The sequence below is a fragment of the Lampetra fluviatilis genome, chromosome 37 (genome assembly GCF_964198595.1).
Source record: "Lampetra fluviatilis chromosome 37, kcLamFluv1.1, whole genome shotgun sequence".
Classification (NCBI taxonomy): Eukaryota; Metazoa; Chordata; class Hyperoartia; order Petromyzontiformes; family Petromyzontidae; genus Lampetra; species Lampetra fluviatilis.
The window spans coordinates 4,803,321-4,827,531 of NC_136311.1; the positions used below are offsets into that span (position 1 = coordinate 4,803,321).

General features: G+C 54.5%; 1 protein-coding gene across 1 annotated transcript in view; it reads right to left on the reverse strand.

Annotated features, from left to right (window-relative positions):
• Positions 1 to 4,782, reverse strand: part of LOC144945278 (uncharacterized) — a 102,914-nt gene extending 98,132 nt beyond the window's left edge. Inside the window, exon 1 of the mRNA XM_078873667.1 lies at positions 4,632 to 4,782. The gene's annotated coding sequence lies outside the window, so the exon portion shown is untranslated. The remainder of the gene's footprint in view (positions 1 to 4,631) is intronic.
• Between the last annotated feature and the right edge of the window lie 19,429 nt (positions 4,783 to 24,211).

Sequence of the window (24,211 nt, forward strand, 5' to 3'; positions counted from 1 at the left end):
CCACGTACTCATTTAAGGCTGAGTCGATCCAGAAGAGGCCCAATCCCGATTGAGATGTCCGCTGGCACCGTTATCGAGCCTGAGCGGGAATCTGACACGGGTCGCCGGTTTCGTGGCGCAGTGCGCGCTAACCGCTGCGCCACCGCTCCCCCACGAACAAACGCCACTCGCAGGTTGAGTGCGCATTGCGAACGTACAAAAGCATCTCTCAGCCTTGTCCAGACCACCACCTCCACAGGCTGCTAAGAGCAGCTGCGTGTGCGCGTGAGATGCCCTCGTTGTTAATATCGGGTCCGTGACGGTGGCGTGTTCTTCGTCAATGAGAGACGCGAGCCCACGCGGAATCTGTAACAAGTGGCATCACGCGCCGCGGGCTACGTGAGTGTTACACGGGAGGAGCGGTGGCGCAGTGGTTAGCGTTGCACGGCGCGAGAGAAAACCCGTCCACCTTCGTTCGATTGCCGGCCTACGGCGAAAACTGCCATCGGTGGCGAGTGATTATTGGCTCCGGTCTTGGGATTCTCTCCCCCGTTGGGTAGACTCGGGCTTAAATAAATCACGGAACGACGCGAGTGCGGTGAAAATATTACTGCTGGGGGAGACAAAGGCGGCCGGCCGGGCGTGGTGCTTGCCCAAACAATCTGTACAGGCCACACGGATGGGGGGGGGGGGGTGTCTTCATGATTATATTTGGCACAAGTGCAGAGTCGCGGCGGGCGCTTGACTCAGCCCATCATTCCTCGGCGTCGATGCCACGGGGAGCAGAGGGCAGCAGCAGCAGCGGTCGATGAGAGTCGCCCTCGCCGCAGGAACGTGGAATTGGCACCACTGGCTTCATCGCTCTTTTGAGCGGGAAATCATCACATTGACGTTGCCTAACGTTGGTGCGACGTCAACCAACGTTTGCGCAACGTTCGTCCAACGTCAACCAACGTTGGTCCAACTGGGTATGTATGCGAGGCACTTGCATTTGAGGGTGAAGACGTGAGCGTGTGAGTTAGCGCCCGGAATGTAAATTGTTCCTATCCTACGTACAGAGGTTTATCACCATCATCAGCCGCGCTCCCATCATCAGCAGCAGCAGCAGTATCAGTCCTCATTGGTTAAATGTAGAGAATTGAAAACGACTGAATCATAATCATCATCATCGGAACTCATCCTCATCAGCAAGACTCTCGTCATGATAATAACAACCATCATCAGCAGCAGCAGGACTTCCGTAATAACAACAACCACCATCATCAGTGGCACGTTCAACAACAACATCATCATCGACATCAATATCACCATCAATTACGATACGAAATAATCTTAATTATCATGGACATGAATTGGCCATTATGAACCCTCGCTATGAAGGCGCCGCGCTCGTGGCTGGCTCTGTGTGAGCGCTCTCTCTCTCTCTTCTGTAACACTCTCCAATGAACACTCTCCCCGAGTGACGTACTCCGCCGCTCTCCCTAACCCTCACACTCTCCCATAATAATCTCCGATTAACACGCTCTCTCTCTCCCCTCTCTCTCTCCTCTTGTCTCTACCTGCACACTCTCCCCTCACTCTCACCCCCACTCTCTCCCCTCACTCTCTCTCCACACTCTCCCCTCACTCTCCCCCAGTAACACTCTCCCCTCACTCTCCCCTCACTCTCACCCCTCACTCTCTCCCCACACTCTCCCCTCACTCTCCCTCAGTCACCCTCTCCCCTCACTCTCTCCCCACACTCTCCCCTCACTCTCCCCCTCACTCTCTCCCCACACTCTCCCCTCACTCTCTCTCAGTCACCCTCTCCCCTCACTCTCTCCCCACACTCTCCCCTCACTCTCACCCCTCACTCTCTCCCCACACTCTCCCCTCACTCTCCCTCAGTCACCCTCTCCCCTCACTCTCTCCCCACACTCTCCCCTCACTCTCCCCCTCACTCTCTCCCCACACTCTCCCCTCACTCTCCCCACACTCTCCCCTCACTCTCTCTCCACTCTCTCCCCTCACTCCCTCCCCACACTCTCCTCTCACTCTCCCCCCTCTCACTCTCTCCCCTCACTCTCTCTCGACACTCTCCCCTCACTCTCCCCTCACTCTCTCTCCACACTCTCCCCACACTCTCCCCTCACTCTCTCTCCACTCTCTCCCCTCACTCCCTCCCCACACTCTCCTCTCACTCTCCCCCCCTCTCACTCTCTCCCCTCACTCTCTCTCGACACTCTCCCCTCACTCTCCCCTCACTCTCTCTCCACACTCTCTCCTCACTCTCCCCTCACTCCTCCCCTCACTCTCTCTCCACACTCTCCCCTCACTCTCCCCTCACTCTCTCTCCACACTCTCCCCTCACTCTCCCCCAGTCACACTCTCCCCTCACTCTCTCTCCACACTCTCCCCCTCACTCTTCCCTCACTCTCTCTCCACACTCTCCCCTCACTCTCCCCCACTCATGTACTCCATCACTCGGGGGGGGGGGGGAGGGGGGGAGCGCTGCTCATTAGCAGCAGCAGCATCATCAGCAGCATCATCAGCAGCATCATCATCAGCATCATCAGCATCATCATCAGCAACATCAGCAGCAGCAGCTTCAGCAATAGCAGCATTGGCGCAATGACAGAGTATCTCGAGCAAACAGCATCATCAGCAGCAGCATCAGCAGCATCATCATCAGCATCATCATCAGCAGCAGCATAATCAGCAGCATCAGCAATAGCAGCATTGGCACAATGACAGAGATTCTCGAGCAAACAGCATCATCAGCAGCAGCATCAGCAGCATCATCAGCAGCAGCAGCATCATCAGCAGCATCAGCAATAGCAGCATTGGCGCAATGACAGAGTATCTCAAACAAACAGCAGCAGAAGCAGCCAGCCTTTCTCCCTCGTACCTCTGTGCCGTTCACTCGACCACTCATCCACACTCACCCACACTCACCCGCTCGCTCACCCCTTCCGTCTTCCCGCAAACTCGCTGGGTCGCCCACCCACTCATTGACTCTCCCGCTCACTCACCCGCTCACTCACTCTGCCGCTTGATTGCCCGCGAACTCACTCACCTCCTCATTCGCTCACCTCCTCGCTCACCGTCTCGACAGTACAGACGGTCAGCCGCTCACCCGCCCAAGCAATCGCTCACCTTCTCGCACACTCACTCACTTACTCGCCCATTCACTCACTCACTCACCCACTCCCTCTATCCATACCTCACGCACTCACTCACCCACCCACTCACTCACTCACGCACTCACCCACACACTCACTCCATCCCTCACCCCACTCACTCACTCACCCACTCCCTCTATCCATTCCTCACTCACTCACTCACCCACACACTCACTCCATCCCTCACCAACTCACTCACCTACTCACTCACCCACTCACTTACTCACCCACTCACTCACCCACTCACTTACTCGCCCACTCACTTACTCACCCACTCAACTACCTACCGTCTCACTCACCCTCTCGTGGTCGCTCACCAGCTCGCCCCGTTCACTCACCTGTCTGCCCGTTCGCTCACCCGCTCACCCACCCACTCACTCACCTACTCGCCAATTCTCACACTCACCGCTCACTCACTCACCCTCTTACTTAACTCACTCTCTCGCAAGCTCTGCTGTCTCCTGCTCACTCACTCCCTCAGTCTACTCACTCACCCACTCATTCGTTTACTCACTCACCCACTCATTCGTTTACTCACTCACCCACTCATTCGTTTACTCAATCACCCACTCATTCGTTTACTCACTCATCCACTCCTTCTCCCTTTCCCTCACGCACCTGCTCACCCACAAACTCACCCCCCACCTCCCGCCCACCTATCCACTCCCTCGTCTATTCCTCCACCCACACGTTGACTCACCTACTCACCCACCATGTCTTCCCTCTCCCTCACCCACCAGCTCACCCTCTCCCTCACTTCCTTACCCATCTTATTCACTCCACACCTACCCACTCCCTCCATCCCTCACCCACTCACTCACTCACCCACTCACTCACCCACTCACTCACTCACTCACCCACTCACTCACTCACCCACTAACACACTGACTCACTCACCCACTCCCTCCCTCCATCCAACCCTCACCCACCCACTCACTCACCCACTCCCTCCCACCATCTCTCAAGCACTCACTCACCCACTCACTCACTCTCTTCATCCCTCACCCACTCACTCACTCACCCACTCACTCACCCACTCACTCCATCCCTCACCCACTCACTCACCCACTCACTCACCCACTCCCTCCATCCCTCACCCACTCATTCACCCACTAACTCACTCACTCACTCACCCACTCCCTCCATACATCCCTCACGCACTCACTCACCCACTCCCTCCCACCATCCATCCCTCACCCACCCACTCACTCACCCACTCACTGACTCACCCCCTCCCTCCATCCCTCACCCACTCACTCACCCACTCACTCACTGACTCACTCACCCACTCACTCACCACTCCCTCCCTCACCCACTCACTCACCCCCTCCATCCCTCACCCACTCACTCACTCACTCACCCACTCACTCACTCACCACTCCCTCCCTCACCCATTCACTCACCCCCTCCCTCACCCACTCACTCACCCACTCACTCATTGACTCACTCACCCACTCCCTCCCTCACCCACTCACTCGCCCGCTCACTCACCTCGCACGCCGCCGAGTCTCCGCTCCACTCAGCGCATCCACTCAGCGCATTGCGAGCGCGGAGACGGCGGTCGAGGAACAGTCGCCGAGCGAGGCAGTTGAAGGATTCGAGCCGAGCCTTGGACGCTGAGAGATGCTCTCTCCTCTCTCTTTCTCCCTCTATCTCTCCTCACTCTCCGTACGCCTCCTCGCGAGCGAGCGAGCGAATATTCCCGGGGATGAAGGCGGCTAGGTCAGAGCCGCCGTACAGACGAACAGATTCGAGGCTGCAAGCGCTTCCTCGCGTGCGCGTGTGTCTGCGCGTGCCGTCTGTGTGTGTGTCGTCTGCGTGTGTGTGTCTGCGTGTGTGTCTGCGTGCGTGTCTGCGTGTGCGTTCGTGACCTACGTGCGCGCGCGTGTGTGCGCGCGCGCGTGGTCCGACGCAGGAGCAGACGGTCAGACGAGAGCGACAGCGCGGACGGACGCACACGCTCGCTCGGACGAATAAATAAAAAAAGACACAGGGGGGAGGGGGGCGAGTTGCGAGATGATGAGGCGAGAGGGAATGAAAATCGTTCGAAGGAAGCGAGAGAGAATAAATTAAAAAATATATAACACACCTCCCTCCCTCTGTCAGCCGTCGTAGAGCGCTGAGATGATGGCGATGTTGAGGAGGACGACGACGACGATGATGATGATGTAGGTGATGGCGCTGATAATGATGTGAGTGAGCGCGCTCGTGTGTGATGTTTCCAGAGGATGGTGCGCCGATGAATTCGCGGCGCCGTTGAACGCTCACGCTCTGTGTGTGTGTGCAGCCGGGAGAGAGAGAGAGAGGGAGAGAGACACACACACACGAGAGAGAGAGACTGAAAGAGTGAAGGAGGGAGGGGGTGTCTGGGAGTGGGGGTGTGGATCGCGAGGGGGATGAAAGAGAGAGGGAGGGGAAGCGAAGGAGCAAGAATGGGATAGGAGAGAGAGAGCGAGAGCGAGCGAGGGAGAGAGGCTAAGGGAGTGATGGAGATGGCGGAGTGAGAGCGCGCGCCAGAACGGAGATGTAGGTGCGAGATTCGGCGTGATAAGAGAGGCATGCGCTGCTTCGCGCGAGCGCCGATTAAGGTCAGCGCGGCTTCATCAGGGGGTGCAGCAGGGAGAACCGATCAGCGCCAGGTACTCATTGAAGGCTGAGTCGGCCAAGGGACCGCTCTTGAATATTTGTAACACAGTGCGCTAACCACTGCGCCACCGCTCCACACACACACACACGTTGATACAGATACAGCACAACCATTAACAGACTGCTGGGGAAAGTGCTGTTAGCGAGGAGCACCGATGAAAGGCCGGCACGGCACACGAGGGGGTGGGTGGCCAGCATCACGCCCGGCCGCCTTTGTCTCCCCAGTGGCGATATTTTCACGCACCGCACCAGGTCCTCATTTGAGGCTGAGTCGACCTAGGGGAGGGCTCAGGAACGGATCAGATAATTGTCACCGGTGTTGGTGGCCGTGAGCGGGAATCGATGTCGCATCGCTTGGTTCGTAACGCAGCGCGCTAACCCCTACACTACCGCTCCCCACACATAAACACACGCACATGCAGAGACAAAGATGCCCGTATAGCCTTCACAGACTATTGGTAAAAGTGCTATTAGCGAGTAGTACCTATGCAGGTTGGAACGGTACACCAGGGGGTGGCCAACACTACGTCCGACTGCCTTTGTCTCCCCACTGGCGATGTTTACACACCACACCAGGTACTCATTTGAGGCTGAGTCTACCTAGGACCGGTTCAAATAATCGTCAACGAGGGAATCGAACTCGGGCCACTGGGTTCGTAACGCAGCGCGCTAACCGCTACACTACCGCTCACCCAACACACACAGACACACACATACATACACGCACACAGACATATACACACACAGACAGACACACACATACATACACACACACAGACATATACACACACAGACAGACACACACATACACACACACAGACACATACATACATACACACACAGACACACACATACAACAACAACAACCGCCATTCGCCACTAAGTGGCGGTGACGTCACCACGACGCTTGTGCCAGGCCATGTGCACCTTGAGGCCACGTGAAGTGTCGAACGCCCGCTGGCAGGAGGTCACGGGGCAGACCCAGGTGCCACGGGTCGACTGACCGAGATGACCACACATACACACACATACACACACACACACAGACACACACATACATGCACACACAAACACACACATACACATACATACACAAACACAGACACACACACAGACACACACACACAAACACACACACAGACACACACATACATACACACACACAGACACACACATACATACACACACACAGACACACACATACATACACACACAAACAGACACACACATACATACACACCCAGACACACACATACACACAAACACACACATACATACACAAACACAGACACACACACACAGACACATACATACATACAAACACACAGACACACAAATACATACACACAGACACACACGTACATACACACACGCAAATACAGCCACACTCACGTGAGGGCATTGACTGCAACTTACACTTGGCCGGCAGAGGGCGGAAGTCTACAGCGCATGCGTAATAGAGGGATTGCAAGTGGGGTGGGCCTCCCCTAGGTCGACTCAGCCTTCAATAAGGTACCTGGTGCGATGTTGTGTAGTAAACATCGACCACGAGGGAGACAAACGCGGCCGGGCGTGGTGCTGGCCGTTACGGCCTCCATGGGTGTTACTCGCTCACAGCACTTGCCCCAAAAGTATGTTAAGGCTACACGGGTGTTTTGTTGCTGTGTTTGCGGTGTTGGTGGTGGGATATTTAATAAAGGAGCCCAACAACAATTCAAACTTAGACGGATGAGACGAAAAAAAAACATCGACACGCGTACGCAAAAAAAGAATCATCGAATTTTTATCGATTCGCCTGCCCAGAATCATCACAACTCAACTTATGGAGTTATATAAGTCTGTATAAGCGCATGATCAGCATGGGTCTCTTTGCATGCTGTTGGCGTCGTTGTGGACAATATTCCATCTTCTATATATATATAATTATATGGAGGGACATATCAGAATGTAAGCGAATCGCTTTTGTACAATACTTGAATATAAATCCGCGGAGATGGAAAGCGCTTCAACCTTTTTTGTAGATGCATACCCAGTTAACATGCCAACGCTGGAATGCGGTTGTTCCCAATGTTGGCCCAACGTTGCCTAACGTTGCCTAACGTTGCCTAACGTTACCACAACGTTGGCCCAGCATTTCACGTGGGCACCGCGGTGGCGAGATGGTTTAGCCACGTTTGTTTGTTGTAGTACAGAGTTAGACTGATGGCCTTAATCTAAGTTGTCTTGTGGTTGTTGCTGGTTGTTTGACTTGCATCCCACTGGGATTTTTGCACACAGCGTTGGTATACGGTGATTTTTTTCTGCAATATTTTGCTGTCTTTTCTTGGATTTTCTGTTTGCACTTAGTCACATATTCGCTTTAAGATGTTTTTTGTTCGTGTTTTTGTTTGTTGCGGTTGCACCCGATTCAAGAGCCGAATGGCTCACAGGGCTATACCTAATCAATGAACTTGAACTTGAACCTCACCTGGTTTGGAGGAGGTTGTGGGTCCGATCCCGACCCAGACGCCGGCTGTATATTTTGGAGTTTGCATGTTCTCTCCGTGGTCGCGTGGATTTTTCTCCGGGTCCTTTGGGGTTCCCCCCTCTACATTTAGAATCAACAACACAGCGTTTAAAACTCTTTCCCGCGGAGGAAGCTGGTAGGAACGTCGGGTTGCTCGGTCAATTTCCAGGGTCAACGGCGGCGTGGTGTATTCCGCAAATATGCCCGACTGCGAGGGCGGGCACAAGCCGGCGTGAGTAGGTTAAACGTTGAGTTTTATAAGGGCACCACGGGGTGACCAGCCCCTCCCCATCCAGCCCCACCAATCCCACCCCCACCCTCCCCACTCAGCCCCTCCCCACCATCCCCACCCAGCCCCTCCCCACCCTCCCCTCCCCACCCAGCCCCTCCCTGCACGACGGACGGACGGACACAACAATCCTCTGTGGGCTGGTGGAACCAGTGGGTTCCTACCAGTAATAGTTCGTTGTCATCAAGTTCCACGCGTTGAGCCATCATTTGTGGCCAAATCGCTTCTGAAAAAGCGATGTATAGTTCAGTGGGCCTTACCTGGTAAAATAACAAAAAAATATTCACAGTTTTCACTGGGTATCACACGGTCAGCACTACCAGAACGATGCAGTGCGCTTCTAAAACGAAGCTCAACGCAATGCCGCGAGCACGATCATGGCCACAACATCGACGCTTGCCACCCGAGCACAGACTCCGCGAACGGGGATGTCAAATCCGGACGGTTATGCAACCCCGAGCTCCGTGGCTCAGTAGGTCTACGAGTCTCTGCTGACCAAAGTATTCGGCGATGCCCGCTGCTGCTGCTGTTGCTGCTGCTGCTGCATTAATAACAACAACGACGACGACGAACAACCCAATGCATTTGTCAATTGATTGGATTTTATGCAGATTGTGACATATTTTAAACCACTTCTTTTTCCTTATTGTCGTGGCTTCCCAGGGTTCCACCGATAATGCTTCTCGCTGTAGCTTTGGTTTTATTGCTATTCTGATGGGGGTTTTATTTTTGAACTGGTTGTTGTCATCGTTACATTTCATTTGGTTGTTTCTTTTGTAAGCCTGCGATGTACAGCCCTTTGAGATTAATAATTTGAAAGCCGCTAAATGCATCGTGGATAATTATCAATGTTATCTTCAAAAGGAAAAAAAAACGTCGAATACGCAGCGTTTCGGGGTAATGGCCTCCGTGTGTGTGCTACGAAGAAGGTCCATTGTCCGAAACGTCGCCTAACATACATTTGTTCCAATTTAAACACCACACTTTTATTGATGAAAGCGTTGCGTTGTTTATGAGGATGCGTAGAGGTTTCTGAGTCTCTGTGGAAATGTACAGCGTCTACATTGATAGCTGTTGTGTTTGTCAATCCACTGCTGGATGATAAAGGCATCCTCCCCAGCCGTCCCGCCCATGCATGGAGTGGTTTGTGGGGGTGGGGGGTGTTTGACCATACTTCACCACTCTGGTCAGTGAGGGTCCTTAAAGGCGGTGCAATATGACCGATTGATTCGCACACACGCACACACACATCCATGCAGTATGTCAACCCGCGCACTGATGTTACTCGTGGCCTGGACGTGAACCTAGGTAACCAGGTCTGTGTATTTCACTGCGCAAAACCGCCCTCGTCACTGCTCCCCACAGGCCCCTTAACAGAGCGGTCACCACACACACACACGCACACGGTGCTTCACAAATCACTCCGTGAAATCGTGCAGCTAAGGGGACCCAAGGGGACTTGTGACCCCATACAAAAGCCCCCTCCCCCTTCTCTAGGCCAGCCCCACAAAGCCCCCCCACCACCACCACCCTTTGCGCCCCCGGCTATCAGAACCCTTCTCGATTTAAAAGGCCCCGGACGAATTTCTCGTCTCCTCTGCCAACCGTTGCCTCCCCACCCCTACGGCTCCTGTTCTTTCCTCTACCCCACCCCCGCCGCTCCCCATCTCATCTTCCATCTTCTGTCATCTCCTCTCTTCTCCTCGCGCTCAGATCTTTTTTCCTCTCTCCACGTCTCCACTGTTTTCGCCTCCGACACCACGTCTCCATTCTCACCCTACCCCCACCCCCACTACCCACCCCGCATCTCCTCCAGTTACATCTCCATGCCCGCCTCCTTCGCCTTCAATTGTTTGTGCTCTCTCTCTCTCTCTCCACCTCTCTCTCTCTCATCTCTCCACGTCGTGGCACACTCTCCACCATCCCCTCCCTACCTCCGTGCAAGTCCAAGTCATTGTCACCCCCCCCCCATCTACCACCTCCCTCTCCGCGCCTCCCCCCAAAGCTACCCCCTCCCCTCCCCACTCCATCTTCCCCGTGGTTCTACCTGATGGAAATCTATAAACAGCAATGCCCACCACACGCTTTCCTTCTACCATCCCTGCTCAGACCTCTCTCCATCTCCCTCCCTCCTTTTTTTACGATCAGTGGAAACAAGAAGATGCTCGGTGTAGTCGGCACTTTGCTTCGTTCATCATTTCGTATTTTTTTTTATAACTTTGCTTTATGTAAACCCCCACCTCTCGCTCACTCTCTCGCTCACTCTCTCGCTCACTCCCTCGCTCACTCTCTCGCTCACTCTCTTGCTCACTCTCTCGCTCACTCCCTCGCTCACTCTCTCGCTCACTCCCTCGCTCACTCCCTCGCTCACTCTCTCGCTCACTCCTCATGCAGCTCCGATAAGCACGGTTGGCGACGTACGGTGCGAAAGAAGTTCAACAGACATACGTAACGCACTGTGCTAACCACTGCCCATTGTAAATAAACACACACACGCACGAACCACATGTAATATTAATGCGAAATATGCTCGAATCCCATTAGGAATATCTTCCAGCTGATGAAAATCTGAAACAGCCAACCATCCTTAAATCTAGAACACATCGTGACGTCTCTCCCCATCCATCTTCCATCCCTTGTCATCCTCTCATCACACTTTTATTTTTACTGAACTGTGTAGCTCTTTTTCAGAAGCGACCTGGCCACACATGATAGCTCAACGAAGTGGCTTATCACGTGGACATTTATTTCAGCCAAATACTCTGAACGCGTGTTTGCCGATTCTAAATGTGGAGGGAGAAAACCGGAGAAGTCCACAGCAGGCGTCAGGGGTCAGGCTCGAGCCCACGCGACTCCTGCATGCCAGGCGAGGTAGTTAACATCTCCTAGCCACCGTGATGACGATGAGAGAGAGACACGCAACCTCCAAATATACAGCAGGAGACAGCGTCGGGATCGGCCCCACGACCTCCCGCATGCCAGGCGAGGTAGTTAACATCTCCTAGCCACCGTGATGACGATGAGAGAGAGACACGCAACCTCCAAATATACAGCAGGCGTCAAGGGTCGGGATCGAACCCACGACCTCCCGCATTCCAGGCGAAGTAGTTAACATTTCCCCACCGTGGCGCCCGCCCCCAATCTTCCCCTCTCCCCCCTCGCCCCTCCCCCTACAGACCCCGCCCTCCCTCTCCCCCCTTTTTTTTTCACGATCAGAGGAAACATGAAGATGCTCGGTGTAGTCGGCACTTTGCTTCGTTCATCATTTCGGTTTTTATTCATTGCTTTGCTTTATGTGCCCCCCCCCCTTTTTTAAATGAAAGATTTCACAAAATATGTCACGCTCTGCTTTCCTCCTTATTACTCCTTCCCCCTTTCTCTATCCCCCTCTCTCTCTACCCCCTTTCTCTACTCCCCTCTCTCTCTACCCCCTTTCTCTACCCCCCCCCCCCTCTCTCTCTACCCCCTCTCTCCCTACTCTATGTCTATGTTCCCCCTGTTTTCTCCGTAATATTTGTAATTTTTGTTTTTTTACTACGACAAGTGCTGCATCTGCACCACCCATCCCTTCTCGTAGTCCTACGGCCTCCGACGGGCAGCTCATATCTGCATGCAGAGCCCCCCCCCGCCGCCGCCACCGTGATGGGGATCTATGGGCTATAGGCCGTGGTCACGAAGCGTGAGAAGGGCTCGGCTATTTGGAGAAGGCGACGCCATCGAACGCGACGATTCACGCGGCGGCGGAGCGCGTGAATCGTGGGGCCCGGGGAGAGAGAGCGAGGGGAGAGGGCGAGAGGGAGGGGAGGGAGGGGAGGGGGGTGAGAGAGAGAGTGAGCGAGAGAGTGAGCGAGAGGTGGGGGTTTTACATAAAGCAAAGTTAAAAAATGTAAAAAAAAATTACGAAATGATAAACGAAGCAAAGTGCCGAATACACCGAGCATCTTCTTGTTTCCACTGATCGTAAAAAAAAGAGAGTGAGCGAGAGGGAAGGGAAGGAGGGGAGGGGAGAGGGTGAGAGAGAGAGAGAGAAAGGGAGCAAGGGGAGGGAGCGAGGGGGCGAGAGAAGCAGGGTGGGAGAGTGCCTCTGCCACTCTCGCGCTCCAGCGCGTCCACTTCTGTGGGTCTGAATGTTCACTTCGTGCGCGCGAGTCTGTGCGTCTGTGCGTCTGTCTAAGTGTGGACATTGTCCGCCTGTCCGTCTATCTGCGCCGTGTCTGTTCGTCGGACCGGCCGTTTTGTATGTCCGTATGTCCGGCTCGTCCGTCTGTTTGTGCGTCCGGTCGTGTGTGTGTGTGTCCACTTGTCTTTGTGTCCGTGCTTTGATATCTATCGGTGCTGTCGGGGCAAACTCGCTGTGACCGAGGAACGGGACTGCTACTCGCGTAGCGCCTGCCGATGAATCGCTTGACGCTCGGAACCGATTTTTTTCTTAATTCATTTGCTATAGGAATCGATGATCTGAGCGAATTGTCTGGCTCATGCTGCATTCAGGCACGGTGCGAAAGAAGTTCAGCATACACACATCAACATAGAGACGTGACATCGCAGACGACCAACATTACACACAGTCGACACGGAGACAGCGACACAGACAATAGCGAGCAGGAAGGCAAATACAAACGAGACGGACTTTGGGGACGAGTGCTGTTAGCGAGGAGCAACTATGAAGGCCGGCACGGCACACGAGGGGGTGGGTGTACAGCAACCATGCCCGGCCGTCTTTGTCTCTCCAGTGGCGATGTTTGCTACACACCGCCAGATTTGAGTCGACATGCATACAACGACGAAGATCCCCCGGATAGCCTTAAGCGACTGTAGGGGCAAATGCTGTTAGCGGGCACCTCCGAAGGCCGCCACGGCATGCGAAGGGGGTTGGTGGCCAGCACGACGCCCGGCCGCCTTTGTCTCCCCAGTCAAAATGTTTACACACCAAACCAGGTACTCATTTGAGGCTGAGTCGACCTAGGGGAGGCCCGGGACCGGTTCAGATAATAATAATCGTCACCGGTGTTGGCCTTGATCGGGAATCGAACCCGGATCGCCGGGTTCTTAGCGCAGCGCGCTAACCGGCACACGACCGCTCCCCCAACATTTGCACACACGCGCGCACTGAGAGAGAACCCAAATAAAAGAAACAAAAAACGACCCCATCCACTGCAATAGCCCTCCCTGCAATAACACAACAACACTCTCTGCTCTCGTACCAACTCCCTCCCCCCTTCCCAAAGCAGCCCCCACCCCCTCATCTTTCCCTCCGCCCGCCCCCCCCCCGTGGTGAGGCTTCTATACCCCTGGAATCCCAATGAGTGAATCGAGAGTCGCGTGGATTTCCTTGCACCATTGTGATTTACGCAAACTGGCCACCTGGCGTGCGCGTGTGACTGGGCGCCGATTGCGTGTGTTTATGTGTACACGTGATGGGGGTGCGTGGGTGGAGGAGTTGGGGGGTGGGGGGGGTTAGCGCACTTTGCTACGAACCCGGCACATTCAGGGTCGATTCCGGGCTCGCGGCCACCAACCAACGCCAGTGACGAGTATCTGAATCGGTCCTGAGCCTCCCCTAGGGCGACTCAGCCTCAAATTAGTGCGGCGTGTTAAGGGGCCGTCCATAAACGACGTCTCGCACCTAGGGGGGGGGGAGGGGGGCGTCAGAGATTTGTGACGATGTGTGACGAGGGAGGGGGGTTTGATAAATGCGCAATTTTAAATAAATATGGAATTGTTATAACAACACTAATTGTTATAACAACACTCTTACAGCATCAGAGTACAGTGCCATATTAAATACGCACTACAATGACAATAGTTTAAAGCGATTTGAAGCATGTTTTATTTTCAAATTGGAAATGTGTTTTTTGTGACGACATATATTCGAGGGGGGGTCTGACTTTTTGTGACGCCGCGTGACGAGGGGGGGGGGGGGTCTAACATCGTCCAAAATCGCGTGACGTCATTTATGGACGGCCCCTAAGGCTTCACGGGGGAACTTTATCTTTGTCTTGTGTCGTGGTCGCGGGGGGAGGGTAGCCGGCTAGGGTAGTGGTTAGCGCCATGCCGCTACGAACTCGGCGCACCTGGGTTCGATTCCGCGCTTACGGCCACAGACACGGCCACAGACACGCGGCCACCGCCCTTGAACGATCTGCTTGGCCGCATAAATGGGGCTAAACGGGTGCAGTACGTGCTCGAGAAGAGATGCGCTGATGTGGTACAGAAGGGTTTCGAGCTCAGTGGACCGATAGCAGAGCGGTGTCAAAATTCCCCTCTGTGGAGGAGGCTCGTGAAGGACGTTCCTGGGCAGTTGCGGAGGCAGTCGCCCTTCGGCGGCGCTCACAACATCGAGCGGAGCGCCGGGGCGGATAAAACGCAGCGAGTTGGCACAGTTCGGGGGGGGGGGGGAACATAGGTGGTGCATCTGCCGCTCATCTCAGTCGGTCAACCCACGGCAGCCGGGGTCGTTCCCGTGACCAGCTTGACGGCTCTCAGAACCAACATCATGCAGCATAGGCAGCAGCAGCATAATCATCATCAGCAGCAGTAGCAGCAGCCTATGGTTGTGCATGGTGGTCGTCCATCCCAAGCCGCTATCCGGTGTCTCAGCGAGCCCCTTGATCTGCCCGTGAGCTCCGACGGGCAGCGTGGGTCTGTGCGCGCAGTGCAACGAACGGGGCGCGAACGCACGGACATCTCAGAAGGAATCAACCCAGGGCTGTGCACCCCCTGCTCGGATTCTCGTGGTGTCCCCGCATCGCTGAGTTAACCTCCCCCCCCCCAAAACCCCGCCCCCCCAAACCACCCCCCCCACCCACCAAGCTCCCGACTACCCCCCCCCTCCCCCACCTCGTGTTTCGCGTAAATATTTGATGCGAGCGGACAGAGTGACACGGGGAATGCTTAAAGACACACAGCAAGCGTCGGTGTCGCCTCTCGCGTCTCTGGCTCGCTCGTAAATCTCCGCCGTCGTGTAAACTCACACAGAGAGAGAGAGAACGCTGCGGATACACGCGAGGTTGATCACGGTACACGCGTGGTAGCGATCATGATAATGATACTTCTTGTTGATATACTTACAAGGAGCCTTTCACAGACATGGCCAAACCCTCATTGCTCGCCGAATATAAACATGTGTGTATCCCCCCCCCCCACTGCCATGCCGAGAGGTATACTGGATGCGGTGGGCCGGGTGGGGAGCGATGTCTCCAAGTCGCAAGGTGTCTGCGCGTGCAGAGGGGACGCGTGGCGTGCAGGGTGCGTGAAGTGTCATGCTTCTTTGTGTGTTTTGTCAGTGCGGTCTATGAGCAGCGTATGGCTATGCGAGAGGGGGGGGGGGCGGAGACGCGGGGGAGGAGACACACGGGGCAGGGAGACGCGGCGAAGAGACACGGCGAGGGAGAGGTGAGAGAAACGGGGACGAATCACGGGGCGCGAGACGCGGGGGAGGAGACACGGGGGAGAGAGGCGCTGCGTTGGGATACGGGGAAGGAGACGCGGGGAGGAGACACGAGGAGGGAGACGCTGGGAGGGAGACACGGAGGAGAGAGACACGGGGGAGGGGAGGGACACACGGGGGGGTGGAAACACGGCGTTGAGATACGCGGAGGGAGACACGAGGAGGAGACACGGGGAGGAAGAAGCGGGTAGGAGACACGGGGAGGGAGACGCGGGGGAGGGAGACACGGGGGAGGGAGACACGGGGGAGGGAGACACGGGCAGGAAGAGGCGGGTAGGAGACACGGGGAGGGAGACGCAGGGAGGGAGACACTGAGGAGGGAGACACTGAGGAGGGAGACACGGGGGAGGGAGACACGGGGGAGGGAGACACGGGGGAGGGAGACACGGGGGAGGGAGACACCGCGGGGAGACGAGGCTGGAGATTGCGGGACGCCGTGTATCCCCCCCCAGCATCATCCACCCGCTCATCGCGAGCCGCACGGCCGAGTAGCCCTCTCGTCCTCGCTGTCTCTCCCTTTCTCTCTCTCTCTCTCGCTGTCTCTCCCTTTCTCTCTCTCGCTTTCTGTGATCCCCTCCCCCTATCCCCCACTCTCTCTCTGCGTGCGTGTCTCTCTCTCTTTTGTCTGTTTCCACATTAGTACAATGGTCACGCGACTTTCTGCTGAACGTTTCTGTAACTTACAGTTTGTAATAGTGCGGTCCTCGGTCTAAAAATAATATGCCGCGACTTTGTGTCGTATTTTCTATTTCTCATGTTGCTGTGACCCAGCAGTTGTTTTGTGTTGTTGCCTCCGATTCTATTCGCTTCATTGACGCTGCACTTTATTGTGTTTTGTATTATGTTGTTGCAATGGAGACTCTATCCTGGTCTCTAGAGTTATCGGCTCGGTCAATGAAATCAACTTGACACTCAAAACTCACTCACTCACCCACTCACTGACTCACCCACTCACTCACTCATTCACTCACCCACTCAGTCATTTACTCACCCACTCATTGACTCACCCACTCACTCACCCATTCACTCACCCACTCAGTCATTTACTCACCCACTCACTGACTCACCCACTCACTCACCCATTCACTCACCCATTTAGTCATTTACTTACCCACTCACTCACTGACTCATCCGCTGACTCATAGTCTCACCCACTCACTTACTCATTCACTCACCCGCTCAATAATTTATTCACCCACTCACTCATTGACTCACCCATTCACTGACTCACCCACTCACTCACTCATTCACTCACCCACTCAGTCATTTACTCACCCACTCATTGACTCATCCGCTGACTCATAGACTCACCCACCCACTTACTCATTCACTCACCCGCTCAATAATTTAATCACCCACTCACTCATTGACTCACCCACTCACTGACTTACCCACTCCCTCACTCATTGACTCATCCGCTGACTCATAAACTCACCCACCTACTTACTCATTCACTCACCCGCTCAATAATTGAATCACCCACTCACTCATTGACTCACCCATTTACCCACCCACCCATGTGCTCATTCATTCATTCACCCACCCACTCACTCAATCACCCACCAACTCACTCACTCACTCATGGACTCACCCGCTCACCCACCCACCCATCTACTCATTCACTCATCCACTCACTCCTCCGTCTCCCCCCTCCTCCATCTCCACCTCTCTCCATCTCCACCTCTCTCCACCGTCTCTCTCTCCCGTGATGCACATTTTTCGTTTCGGAGTTTTGCCTCGAAACCCGATCGACAGCGCGTCACCCACATCAGTGGCATAGCAGTGCGGTTGGGCAGCGTGGTTGGCATGGCTCCTGCTCCAAGGAATGCCCCCACCGCCCCCCCCCCCAACTCACCCCCCCGTACCCCCCCCCAACTCTCCCAGCATCCAAGGTCACCTCCGCCTCTTTGTAGCCTGGCATCCGAGCCCCTACGGCCTGTGCCCCCCCCCCCGTCACCCTCATCCCTCTCATCCCCCCAACCCCGCGCCTTGTGGACCCCCGTGGGTGCAGTTGCACCCTCGATAGCTACGCAACTCCACGGATCTGTGCAAACGCTATGAAACCCTGTGAGTGTATGCCTCTGTGTGAGGCTATGGGTCTCTGTGTCAGTCTTCGGATGTCTGTGTCAGTCTATGGGTCTCTGTAAATGTCTATGGGTCTCTGTGTCAGTCAACGCATCTCTGCGTCAGTCTATGGGTTTCTGTGGGAGGCTATGGGTCTGTGTCAGTCAATGGGCCATCTGTGTTTGTCTATGGGTCTCTGTAAATGTCTATGGGTCTCTGTGTCAGTCGACGCATCTCTGTGTCAGTCTATGGGTTTCTGTGGGAGGCTGTGGGTCTGTGTCAGTCCATGGGTATCTGTGCTTGTCTACGGGTCTCTGTATCAGTCTGTGGATCTATTATGTCAGTGCACGGGTCTCTTTGTTTCTCTCTCGAGCTCTGTGCCAGTCTATGGGTATGTGTGATTGTCTGTGCTACTTTGCGTGCGTCCGTGGGTCTCCGTGATGCAAGCGAGTGGCTCCAAATATTTGGCATGGTTCCCTGGTGTCATTAATTTAAACGGGTGCAGTCCCCTGTCCAATCCACTCCCCCCCACCCCACCCCCCTCTGTGTAGCATGGCGCTCGTGGGCCGCGTGCATTTTCACAGACTCGACACTTGCGGTGTTCGCCTTCTTCTCTCCCCTCCCCTCTCTCTCCTCTCTCTCTCTGCAGAGACGGCCACGCGTTCCAATTCCACTCGCGCGCGAGAGAAAAGGAGAATGATACTCGGTGTGCGAGGCGCTTCCGATTATGTGTTTGCGTTTCATCTCATTCCCACGTATACACGCGCACGCGCATATATATATAGTACGTAAAGATAAAGACAAAGATCCCCCGTATAGTATTTACAGACTGTAGGGGCAAGTGCTGTTAGCGAGCACCTATGAAGGCCGGCACGGCACACGATGGGGTGGGTGCCCAGCACCACGCACACATATACATACACAAAGACTAAGACCGTTCAGCGTAAGTGCTGCTCGCTAGCACATATGAAGGCCGACACGACACACGGTGGGGTGGGTGGCCAGCACCGCACACACACACACACGCATCCACACACACACACACGCACCCACACACACACACGCACCCACACACACACACGCATCCACACACACACACACGCACCCACACACACACACGCACCCACGCACCCACACACACCCACACACACCCACACACACACGCACCCACACACACACACACGCACCCACACACACACACGCACCCACGCACATCCTTACACTATCCCCGACCGTAGAAGCGTAGCCCGTTTCCCAATTAGCGGAGACGGCGTACGCGCGCGTTGTGAGTGTCAGAGCGATCGCGCGCGCGCGCGCGCGTGTGTGTGGAACATCGCGTGTGCGTGCGAGGCTGCGCACACACGCACAGGCGCGCGCGCACGCACAGACACAGACTCGCACGCACACGTGGTCGAAGTGAGTACGGCATCGCTTGTGTGTGGGGAGCGGTGGTGGAGCGGTTTATCGCTACGCTGCGCTACGGACCCGGCGACCCGAATTCGATTCCTGCTCATTGGCAACCAACACTCGTTCTGGGCCACCGCTAGGTCGGCTCAGACTAAAATCAGTATTTGGTGCGGTGTGTTAACATAACACGAGGGAGATAAAGGCGGCCGAGAGTCGCGCTGGCCACCCACCCACCCCCTCGTGGTCGAGATAGGCGGCAGCTGCTTGTGAAGGCCTTCATCCAGCAGTTGATTGGCTGATGATGGTGTATCTGTGCTTGTTGTTTCAAGTTATTGATGCATGGATGTGACGATAATTAAACGATACATTGTTTAATTGATTAACGTCGATTTGACCATGCAACAAATTGATACAATCATTCGATTTACATGTAAATAATAAGCGGACTTGGGCAGGAGTCAACATGATGGCCGATTACGATTGTGATGACGATGATGACGACAAAGAAGATGATGACGATGACGACACATAATATGATGACGATGATGAAGTTGCTAGCGATGATGCAGTTGATAGCGACGATGACGATGACGACGACGACGACGACGATCTCCGCTGTGACGTCACCGCCCTCGTCACACCCACGTGCGTGCGCGAGACCGAATCGTGCGTAAACTGATTTGCAGTTTTTTTTTTTTAGAAACTTCCTCTCGGCTTGTCACTCAGAGCTTCCAACGCGCGCGACTCAATAGCCCGTAATGAATTTGATTTGCAACGACGTTACAACTACGCGCTGTGTCGCGAGCATTGATCCCTCCCGGGAGATAGCGAGACGTGGTGGACATTGCCGTTTGGCTTTCTGGCACCAATAACTGACCGCCCCCAACAGACACACACACACACACAGACACTATCCTCCACCACCCCCCCACCCCCACCCTCCTCCGCTTCTCTCCTAACGCTCCTCAACTTACTGATATTCAGCGGAGGGAAATTGACATCGCGTGGCGTTTTTATTCAGTCGTTACGATGAACGTAGGGCCCTGGTTTTTAAAATATTAAAAAAAGAAATTAAATTCTTCGACTGGCCACGTCGCCCATTTGCCTCTCCCTCCCACCGCTGCTGCCCCCCCCCCCCCCACACACCCTGGGAAGTTTCGAGATCCACCTCTGCCCCCCCCCCCCCTTTCTGCTCAATAATTTAATGGGGGGCGAGGGGGGCTTGTGGGAGTCGTGATGCCAAAAAGTGGCTTTGAATGGAGGCAGCCTCGGTGAATGGGGGGGGAGGGGGGCGGGGGTGATTGATGATTGTATACAGACGTCGGGACTGCAACAATGTGTGTGTGTGTGTATGTGTGTGTATGTGTGTGTATGTGTGTGTGTGTATGGGGAGCGGTGGTGTAGCGGTTAGCGCGCTGCGCTACCAACCGGCGACCCTGATTCGATTCTCGCTCACGGCCAACACCAGTGACGATTATTTAAACCGGTCCTGGGCCTCCCCTAGGTCGACTCAGCCTCAAATGAGTACCTGGTGCGGTTTGTAAACATCGCCACTGGGGAGACAGAGGCGGCCGGCTGTTGTGTTGGCCACCCAAGCCCCTCGTGTGCCGTGCCGGCCTTCATAGGTGCTCGCTAACAGCACTTGCCCCAAAAAGTGTGTTGGGGCTATACGGGGGATACATTTTCTTTGGTAGCAGGAGTGGTGGCGCATTGGTGAACGCACTGCCGTTCTGTATGTATGTGTGTGTCTGTGTGTATGTGTGTAACTGTGTGTGAGTGTGTGTGTATGTGTGTAACTGTGTGTGTGAGTGTGTATGTATGTGTGTGTATGTGTGTAACTGTGTGTAACTGTGTGTGAGTGTGTGTGTATGTGTGTGTATGTGTGAGTGTGTGTGTGTAGTGTTGGCCACCCACCCCCTCGTGCATCCGTGCCGTTCTTCTCGCTAACAGCACTTGCTCAAAACAGTCTGACAAGGCTATACGGGGGATCTTTGTCTGTGTGTGTCGCTCACAGTCAACCTTTGATTTCGGCCTGAAAAGGCTGTCAAGGAATGCTTTGTATTTATGTCTGTGTGTGCGTGTGTGACGGCGTGTGTGTGTGCGTGTGTATGCGTGTGACAGTGTGCGTGCGTGTATGTGTGTCGACACACAATGCGGGGTGTGTAAACATCGGCATTGAGAGACAAAGACGGCTCCGCGTCTGGTCACACAAAGTACCCCCCCGAGCACTTGCCCCCGTAGTTTTGTTCGGCTAAACGGGGGATCTTTGTCTTTGTGTTCACGTCGCTCTGTGCGGGGTGTTTGGTGGGGCAGTGTAGCGGTCAGCGCTGCGCTCCGAACCCGGCGACCCGGGTTCACGGCCAACACCACGGTGACGATTATCTGAACCGGTCCTCCCCTAGATCGACTCAGCCTCAAACCAGTACCTGGTGCGGTGTGTAAACATCGCCACTGGGGAGACAAAGGCTGCCGGGCGTGGTGTTGGCCACCCATCTCCTCGTGTGCCGTGCAGGCCTTTATCGGTGCTCGCTAACAGCACTTGCCCCAACAGTCTGTTAAGGCTACACGGGGGATCTTTATCTTTGCAAGTGAGAGTTATTGCATAATGGCCGACAAGGAACACGCACTAACTCAAAACTCCCCCATGTAGCCTCAACAGACTGTTGGGGACAAGTGCTGTTAGCGAGGAGCACCTATGAAGGGCCTGCCCGGCACGGCACGCGAATAGGTGAGTGGCCACCACCACGCCCGGCCGCCTTTGTCTCCCCAGTGGCTATGTTTACACACCGCTCTAGGAACTAATTTGAGGCTGAGTCGACCTAAGGTAGGCCCAGGACCGGTTCAAATAATCGTCACTGGCGTTGGCCGGGAGCGGGAATCGAACTCTCTTCACCGGGTTCTAAGCGCGGCGCGCTAGCCGCTACACTACCGCTCCCCACACACACGCGCTCACTCACGCACAGACACACACACGCTCACACACACGCACACAGACACACGCACAGACACACGCACAGACACACGCGCACTCACACACACGTACAGACACGCACACGCTCACGCACACGCACACATACACACGCAGACACACGCACACTCACACACACGCACAGACACACAAGCACGCACAGACACACACACGCTCACGCACATACGCTCACACACACGCGCTCACACACGCACACACGCACGCACAGACACACGCGCACTCACACACAAGCACAGACACACACACGCAATCACACACAAGCATAGACACACACACATGCACAGACACACACACGCGCACACACACGCACAGACACACGCACAAAAACACGCGCTCTCACACACACGCACAGACACACACACACGCACTTACACACAAGCACAGACACACACACACGCACAGACACACGCACAGACACACGCGCACACACACACACGCACACACACACACACGCACTCACACACAAGCACAGACACACACACACGCTCACACATTTTCACAGCATAAAGCAGAGCACCCATTCACCCGCAATCCCAGGAGGTTCCCGTTCTCGCGTCATCTCGTGTGTGCCGAGATGAGGGATGAGGTCATAGTGAGGGCTGTGTTTTTATTCGAAATAGAATAACTCATATAGGGGATGGGGGGGGGGTCAGGTCAACAGATCAAACATGACAACCAATGAAAGAAATGTTGAACGGAATCAACTAAACTAAAATAACTTTTTTATTTTATTTTACCAGGCAAAGGACCGGTGTGCTATACAGCTCTTATTTTTTATTACACGCTTTCATTTAACTCACTCTGTCTGTTGTTGTTGTTGTCGTATCCTCAAATCTCGTTACTCGATTTTAACCCACTTCCCAATGTGGTATCGACTGCAAACTTGGTATACTTATGTCATACTGATGACAATACTATATTCTATCATTAAAATAAAAAATAAAAATATATATTTTTTTATATTTTATGTTTCGGCTTGGGTCTAATTGTCCACGGTAAACTGACGTTGGCTGTAATTGGCCACGGTCCCCTTACGTTACGGCAAGCTTCGGGGCCACTTCATGGAGTCTTTGAGTTCTTCCATTCCTCGTACATTTCATAAAAGCGCGTTTTAAAAAATGTTTTTTTTAATATTACTTATTTTCGTAGAAGAGATCCGGCGCTCACAAGCGACAGTTCAGCGAAGTTGCGCATGATCACGTGCTGTTCAATCTAAACATGGAGAGAAAAAATCCGGAGGACCCGGAGAAAAATCCGCGTGAGCACTGGGGGGGGGGGGGGATGTGAGAACATGCCAACTCAAAAGATACACACACACGCCTCAGGGTCTCCAATCGCATCCGTGACCTCCCGCATACCAGGCGAGGTCGTTAACAACTCAAGAGGATTGACAATGGAAGTCAACACAAGGTGGGGGTGGGGTGGGGTGGGGACATTTCATAGAAGGTAGAATGGGCGGCGAAAGGAACGAGGAGCGAGGATTGATGAGGATGGAGTGGAGTCGGAGGGAGGCAGGCAGAGGGCGGCGGACGGTGAGAGAGAGAGAGAACTGAGGAGGACGGAAACGATCTGAGCCAAAGGACACGTGACCCGCTACACAGTGGACTACGTCGCCGAGGGGGTCAGAGTCAAGGTTACGGGGGGAAGAGACGGGGGATTTAGTCCGCTTGCTGTACCGCCTTGGGCACGGCTCCTCCTCGACGCGACAGGGAAGGAGGGA